We start from the raw sequence: 8,727 nt of genomic DNA, 5'->3' as shown, positions 1-8,727 counted from the left end.
TATATATATACATATACGATATGATACGATATAATATATATGTTTGTATGTATATGTATGTATACACACACACACACACACACACACACACACATACACGCACACACACACAGTTTATATACATGGCTACTTTGAAGAAAAAACACTGAAGAATAATGTGCTTCAAACCTTGCACTTTATACAGTATATTATCAGTAGCTGTCTCTCCGTTATCACTAGCGTTTGGTCTTATTCTCCTGAATGTTTGTTCATTACTTGTGTAAATATTGAGCCAAACCTGTTGTGTGTGGAAATTATGTTTTCTTAAATGCATGCAAATTTTTTAGTGGTTATTTGGAAGGGCAAAACATACAATAAATTATACAATGTCAGATCTATAGACTCTTCTTTCACAACCTGGTACTGACTCGTGACAAGGGGGTTGAGGACCTCTACAGCACACACCCTAAGTTACGTCTGACAGCCTCATACAGGAACAATCTGTTTTATATGAAATAAATATTACAGCAATACAGCTACATTTAGCTTTGATGACAGCTTGGCAACTCATTACATTCTCTCATCAGATTAACAAGGTAGTTACCTGGAATTTTGTATTCCCAGGTGTGCTCTGTCAGGAGTTCATTAGAGACATTTCTTGCCTTCTTAAAGTGTTTTAGACCATCAGTTGTCTTGTGCATAGTGGGTACAGAGTCAATATCCCTATTAGTGCTACTACAACTTACTGTATGTACAAATCCATATTATGGCAAGAAATACTAATGTAAGTAAAGAGAAAAGACAGTCCATCATTACTTTAAGAAATAAAGGTTAATCAATACGAACAATCTCAAGAACCTTAAATGTATCTCCAAGTGCTGTCTCCAAAACCATTAAACGCTATGATAAAACAAAGTCTCATGAGGACCGTCCCAGGAAAGGAAGACCAAGAGATACCTGTGTTCCAGTGATTTTTTTAGGTTGACTTGGTGAGATCATCATTTCTTTTTCAACAGGACAATGACCCCAAACACCCCTTTAGGTTATGTAAGAACTAGAAGAAGGAAAGTCCAAGAAGGAAAGCGATGGAGTGCTGCATCAGATGACCTGGCCTCCATAATCACCTGATCTAAATCCAGTTTAGATTGTTTGGAATGAGAGTGAAAAAAAAAGAAAAACTGCCAAAAAGCACTCAACACTTTTAACAAAGTAAAACAGATGACAATCTCTTGAGACTGACTAAAAAAATACCAAAAGTGTGCTAAGCTGTCAACAAAGCAAAATGTAGCTACTTTGATGAATTGATAATATAAAACATATTCTGTTCTATTTATCATGTTTTTTGGTTTGCTACATAATTCCCAGAGTTGAAGATGCTGAGATTTTCTTTAGGAGTGATGAGGGTGGTTGAGATGAAAGGGCCATGGGGTAGAATGCTGAGGATGGAGCCGCCAGGAAGGAGGAAAAAAGGAAGGCCAAGGAGGAGGTTTTTGAATGTGATGTGGCGACACCTAACGGTAGCAGCCGAAAGAAGAAAAAGAAGAAAAATAAGCAGAAGAAGCAGAAGAAAAAGAAGAGTTTACTACATAATTTCACACTTGCTCTTGTTTTTAAATATGAAACTTATCAAACACGAGTTTAATACCAAGCACAATTGTACCAAACTTTCAAACTGAATTGTACCAGAATCTGGCAACCCTGTCCTATGTGAGTCCACTTGCAGTCCATCGGGACATAGAACTATGTAGGCGTTCAATGGACTGATGATTAAGGGACAGAAGAGATAAATTTGATGATTTCAGTGCAAATTTTCCACCGCCGTCTTAATTCACCCTCACAGCTATGATTAGCAATGGGAGACAAGGCATCCGAATAACAGGTAAATACCATTTTCATTTGGAATATAAAGGTTATTATTTTAATTTTTTTACACTTTAACCTTAAACGCGCGTGGAAAACATTTTGCCTTTTAAATATGTTTCACAATACAATTCATTCAGTAACAAAAAACCCCCAAACTATCTATTAGCTTATTAAACCCCCACACACACACACACACACACACACACACAAAATTTATCAAGAGTTTACTTCCCTCTTTATTCTTCTGAACATTTTCATTGGAGATACCTAAATAAATAAATAAACAAACATTAAAAAAAAAAACAGAAGTTAGAGGAAATGTGACTAAATAATACTGGTTAAAAAAAAGAGGTTCTTAAATAGATAACAGATAGTTAAAGGTTCTATATAGAACTTTACAGAAGACAGCATACAAAAGAAGTTTCCACATAGAACTCTTTCAGTATACTAAGAACCCTAAACTATCCATCAGACTATGAAAGAGCTATTTCATTCTCAGTTCTTTGGTTCTTTCTTCTCAAATTTCTCTGTTTGGTTTCTCTTTTCTTTGTTTCTAAGGTGGATCCCTTATCACTGGGATGAAAACTCAACTATACCCACTAAAAATCTGATTACATCCTCACTCCCTTCTCCTCATTATAAATCTAAGAAAAACGATGGGTGTGTGGGAGAGCATTTATTCTGCAGAAAGAGGAATGAAAACAATATGAAGTTGAGAAAACCACACAGTAAATTTGCCAGAGTAAAATATACAAATAACTTTGACTTTACTCTGCAACAATTTTCTTCCCCTCCAGAGTTGTTACACCATTCATGTTTACCCATTAAAAGGACCTAAATGAAAAACCTGCTTTTCGGTCTTAAAAGAAAAACGAATAAACTATATACTCATGTCTCACAAATTGTATTTTTCAAGCTTATTTTGAAAAAATAAAAATAATAAAAACATAATGATTCTGATATGACAAACAGGACGAATTACATGTAACTATATGGTACAATAAACAAATCAGAATCACAACCATAAGACATCAGAATGTCAAACAGTTTGTGGTGCAAGATATCCTTAACATCCAAAACACAAGGTGCTTCTATGGTATGTGCAACTTTGTAAGCATGAATATGTTCAGCTAAACAAACAGTTTTCAGTGCAGTTGTTATTAAAAGGACATGTTCATCTTTGACAACAATATTCTGGATTACATGAAATACAGGCATGTCATTTTGAACCTGAACACAAACTGCTAACCCTGACCGATATATATTTCCACAGTATGAACTTGAAATGTGAACTTGAAAATGTGAACTTGACCCATTTCACATTTAGGACCTTAGTCCACATGGGCACAATAAGTTTCTCAGCCATCTTAGTGCCAACCTCCATTTTATTCAAGGGGACAATTTTCCCAGGACCTTATTTCAAGTCATTTGAATCATATGTTTGCCAAATATAAGCCAGTTGGCACTGGTGTTTCTTTGCTAATGTTTTCGTTATGTTTTTAAAGCCTTTCAGCTGCTTTTTAAAAACGTTATGCTTTGCTTCGTAACGCATGCACCAACAATGTAGCAGTGGTCCAATTTTCTGTATACAAATAGGGAAATGCACCATAAAATGATGCTTTGGCAATTTCTTATCAGGGAACAAATGCTTAAACAAACTGTGGTGCTCTGCAATCAGGTGCTTCAAATAAATGGAATTACCAGGGGATATAACTGAAGAAAACACTATACTGACTATCTGAAGCAATAAAATGAACAAATACCAGTGCTGATCATTAGGACACACAATATCTCCAAAAATAATGGGCAGATAACGCAGTAAACTACAAGCTCTGAGTGACATTTAAGCCCAAATCATTGGAACCCTCTCTTAATTCTACACCAGGAGTTTTGTTGTTTTGTTCCATAAAGCCATAGTTAAAACTCTGAATTCTTCTGTGCACTTCTGCTGATGTGGTGTATTTGCCAATCAGATGCTGAATGAGTAATTTCATCTCATATTGTGCAACGCCCTGTAATATATCATGCATAATATCAACTGAAAAATTTGCAGTGGTGTGAAAATATTGCAAAGAATTTAAAAGGCAAAACTTTTTTACTCCCATTACATAAGGAAGACTGGGATTGCTCTGCATTCTCTGGCAGTGTTCTGCATTAAGTTCTTTAGCTCGCATTGGCATCCTTGGACTATCTTCACTGAACACTATTTCTCTAGTAGGCAAAAGCGGCAACAGTACCTAGCACTAAACGATTCCACAAAACCAAATAGGGAATGGACATCAAGGTTGTCACCAGTAACTTGGACAATGGTTCCATAAACTGTATGATCAAATAAAGAAATCTGAATTCCATTGGTTTCCAGTGTTGAGATATCATGGACAAGCCGCTCTAGTATTTTATCAAACCCGTATATTTTGATATCTTGTGCATGAAATAAAGCAACTAAATGGATATTTAGTAAACTGGAGTTGTATTTAGGAGAAATATTTCTAAGGGTAAAATAGATACTTACTTAGATTACTTATGTATTCCTCATTTTGATCCAAGGGGGTTTACACATTCAAATTCATAAAAAAAAGTTGGATCTGAACTGCTTGCCTTTGTTTTGAGAAGAGTTCATGCGAGTGTCTCGCCATCATATCTTTGATTTTAGTGTGCTTATAAATAGACTGTAATGTCTCTAGAATTGGTATATATACACATTTATCCTTAACAATGGTTTGGGCAAAGGTTCCAGTTGTTCTGTTATACCTTGTAGCAAATCTTGTTCCGAGTACAAATTCAACAGGATTATAATGCATTCTCTTGCTCTCAGTGTTCATTGCCACAAAAGGATTTAGCATTTTATCAAAACACTGGTCAATTTGTGACTCAACAATACTTTTTATGGGCTCCGCTAAAGATAAGCTGTTTTTCACAGATTCTCGAGTTTGACTATGAATGTCTCCAATCACTTCTTCTAAAGCACTGACAACATAGTTAATAGTTGTCTCTACGACACCAGCAACTTTAAGTTCAGTTACCACTGTTGCACAACTGTCTACTATATTTGTTTTTAGAGGTACAGACTCACAGTTTGAATTTGTGTTTGGTAAATCACCGACATTCCCTAATAAAATGGAGTTGGCAGTGGATGAGCTTTCACCAAAATTCGAGGCATGAACTGTCAATTGCACAACATTTGCTGAGATGCTTGCGTAATCCAGAAAAACTATGGTACACATGTGAACAACCTCTTTGAGCACATTTTAACTTAAGTCTTTTCCCTGGCCATGGACTAACTTATAGTGCCTTATAAGGGAATTGGCATCGGCATGCCCCCTTTTACAAATAAAACAAATCATCTGGTTACTGGAGCATTCTAGCTCTCAACTCAGCCACTCTGGGATTCACCTTGGTGACTTCAACATCTAGATCATAAACAGTGGTTTGCAGAAAGCTATACACATTGGTCAGTTGCTGACAGTATGAGGTGCCAAAGACAAAGTGAGCTTTGAAAAGCTCATCAACACAGGCCAGTGAATTAAAGGCCTTGCATGGTAGAGCATGTTGGTCAATTACAATAAACCAACTCTGGATCCTACTTTTCTTTGGTCCGACAGCAAGTAGATACGGCTGGAGACTTTCTCCAATTCCATCCAGGTGCCCTTGGATACTGGCACAAGTCTGTGAAAGAATGAAAACATATTAGAGCCATCGTGGCCTAACTGTTAATGTCAATATGCAGCATGAATCATTGATGTCTTCCACTAAAGTTTCTGTAAATACTTCCAAGAGATTACAATAGATTGTTACTAAGTTTGTGTGAAGTAGAAAAGAATAAAAGAATTTGGAGGACAGATGATCTTCAAGTACCTGTCTGAGAAATAAGCAAGTTCTAGGTCACACAGTAAAAGAACAGCGTAAAAAGTGTCAATTGATCTGCTCTATCCACCTTGATGAATTTCACAAGACTATCACATGCTTTTATAGCTGAGATTTTTCCCGGTCCCAAAAGGTGAACCAGAATCAGAATTGACGACATGTCGCTGTCCCAACCTGGAGACATGGAAAACAAAGTGATTTCTTTTAAAGGCCTGTAATTTTGGTTTTTAGCTAGAAGGTGTTGAACATACCATCCTACTCAGTTTCACTTGACTTAACACTACTTGGAAGATGAGCCTGTATAAATACATTAACTAGTATTACAGTATTGACTAATTATGAACAGTCTTGACAACAGGTGCACGATGTCATACAGTATGCTGACAGTATGCCAGTAAGACATAAACCATGCTTTTGTTATTCAGAGCTCCAAATTAAAACAATTTCAGATTGTAAATCTGCAACTCCTGTATGTGGCCCTTGTGCATAAAATAGTAGATCAGGGTAGAAATGTTAGAGCAACAAGTGACTTTCATACAATTTACCCATTACAAGTTAGTATGAAACATGCATGTCTAATGGGTAAAGTTGTGACCAAATCTGAAACTTTTGCCATGAATGCTTAATCACATCTTAGTTAACTTAAGCTATAGCACAATATAGTTACCTTCTTCAACTTCATTGGCTTCAGCATTTTGGATGAGGTCTTGGAGCTCACAAGTCTGTGTGAGGCCACGGCTCTGGGCAATAACCTTTGGTTTTAAGCTGGTGCACCACTTCTCCAACAACTTTGCAGAGGTTGCATCACCAAATAGAACTCTAAAATCTTGATCAATCTACCAAAGATAATAAAAGTCAGTACCACAGTAGGAACTAAGTTTGTTTAACGAACAAGTCTGTTAGGGCAAAACAATAGAAATTGATTCTCACATACCAAGCCTGGAATGATAAAATATCAGTTGACTCTTTAGGGTCGTGAAGCAGCTTCTGGTGAAAGGCCAGCGTTAACCTCATCTTTTCCTTTACCACTGCCTCGTCAGCTGTATGCTTCATCAGGGCAATTGCTTCCTGACACTGAAGTTCATCGTTTAACAAACTATCTCCTTTGCAGGGATACCGTTCAGCAGTTGGCCCTCCTGAAATTGTTTAAGACAATATGAAAACCACATTTGTAATTCTTTTTATTTTTAGAGCACAACACGTTAACAAACAAGAAGATAAATGACAGAAAATAACATGGAAAACATTAATATATATCCCAGAATGACATTTAAATTTGCCAACCTTTAGAGATTATGAAAAACATGTTCACATTCAAAAAGAAAAGCAATTATATTTTGTAGAGATACTATAACATGTGACCTCATTCTCACTATAGAACAAAAGAATACTTCAAATAAAAGACACAAATGTTAAGATGAGTAAAATAATCCAATAATGCAAATGTTGCATATTCATTTAAAAAATAAATAAATAAAATGTTAGTCAAGCCTTGCAGCCAAGCACTGATTAAACATCAAACCTTTCACCTGTTTGTGGTTGCCATTGGCGTTTCTTCCGACCCTCCGATGCTTCTTTTTGCAGAGTTTAAATTCTCCATGCCAAAAATCCACTTCCATCTTCTGTATTGTAATAATGCTCCTATGACCATAACAAACAGACCTAAAGGTTATACATTACTAGACTAAGAAAATAAATAGCACTTCAATTATACTGTAAATAATATTTATTTTGCAAGATGCAGTAAATCCTCCTTCTGTAAATCAAATAGATTGAAAGGCAACAGCTACTAACATAGCCAAGTTTGCTCCTGGGGTCAGCCAAATTTGGGAAGAGAGAGATGATTCCCTTTGCATATTGTTCCTTCAAGTTTTGCGAAGGCCTTGTTCTACACACAAACATAAACCAATTACAACCCATAACATCAGAAACATTAATTTACAAGGTACTGTGTAAACAACCTACCCATGTTCATTTGTCAAATGTGCTACCAAGATTTTCACCATGTCACGTCATGTCACGTCGGCTATCTGACAGACTTTTAGTGCGAGCGTATTCACTTGCTATCTTTTCACCTCCAAGGCTGGTCTTTAGGATATCTTCGATCATCTGAAAGAGGGGATGATATTGATATTGATAATATTGAGCAAAGATGAGAAAATAACAACTGGCAACTGTATATAGTTCCAAATATCATTAATTTTTAAGTAGTTTCATATAGATGTAATTCAGAGACAAGATTGGTGATCCTTACTTGAGCAAGATGTTCTTCTGCTTGATTTTTTTCAGGAGGACTTCTAATCAAAATTGCTGTGTCGTCAGACTCTAAAGTGCCTTCGGTATCTCCTACTTGCCTGGGATCAAAATTTCTAGGACACCAAGGTCTGGTCGTGTCAGCAGGTATTCAAATGCTTTCTCATCAACCTCTGTCTTCGAGTCATCAAAGACTTTCACATCCATTGTAGGAAGATCAAATTTTTCGCCAACTGAAGGATGACAAACCATTGCCAAATTAACAAAAACCAGCAATGCCAAAGGAGGTTAGAGTTATTTTTATACCCCATAAGATACAACCATAAACTTAGTTTAAAAGGAAACGTATTAATGATATTAACAATGTTAAAGTTTCTCCTCTTACCACATTCCATAAACGTTTGAAACGTAAAAGGTTTTGAAGAAAAAATATATTTTTTACTATCTTTGAACTTCACTCTAACAACGTTGTTGGTTTGCATCCTGAAGGAAACAAAAAGATGAACACAAGGCAATATTACTCACTGTCAGATGAAGATGACATTCAGCATGAATTATTTTTTCTTTACTGGTGTGTTTTTAATTTGTAATAACTGTTTAACAGTTTATGCATGGTGCTAGCATGCATGCTAGCCGTATTCAGACCATTTTTCTCATGGATGTTTGAAAATATAATCCTAATGGCACCTCAGTGATAAAACTCATGCACAACAAAATGGCCTCCAGCAATCCAGTTAAGGCTCCAGTTTAACTCTTTACCGAGTCAAG

At 36.1% G+C, this 8,727-nt stretch overlaps 2 long non-coding RNA genes across 2 annotated transcripts; both read right to left on the bottom strand.

The window, feature by feature from the left end:
• Positions 1-1,383: 1,383 nt before the first annotated feature.
• LOC124380126 lies at positions 1,384-6,504 on the bottom strand. Its single transcript, XR_006924613.1, has 3 exons — positions 6,374-6,504; positions 5,427-5,508; positions 1,384-1,490 (listed from the first exon to the last, which is right to left on the bottom strand). It is a non-coding gene; the product is annotated as an uncharacterized LOC124380126 (long non-coding RNA).
• Positions 6,505-6,701: 197 nt separating this feature from the next.
• On the bottom strand, positions 6,702-7,557 carry LOC124380124. The gene is made up of 3 exons (XR_006924612.1): positions 7,501-7,557; positions 7,236-7,347; positions 6,702-6,842 (listed from the first exon to the last, which is right to left on the bottom strand). It is a non-coding gene; the product is annotated as an uncharacterized LOC124380124 (long non-coding RNA).
• Between the last annotated feature and the right edge of the window lie 1,170 nt (positions 7,558-8,727).

Source organism: Silurus meridionalis, chromosome 26 (genome assembly GCF_014805685.1).
Source record: "Silurus meridionalis isolate SWU-2019-XX chromosome 26, ASM1480568v1, whole genome shotgun sequence".
Classification (NCBI taxonomy): domain Eukaryota; kingdom Metazoa; phylum Chordata; class Actinopteri; order Siluriformes; family Siluridae; genus Silurus; species Silurus meridionalis.
This window is presented reverse-complemented; position numbering and strand designations above follow the sequence as displayed.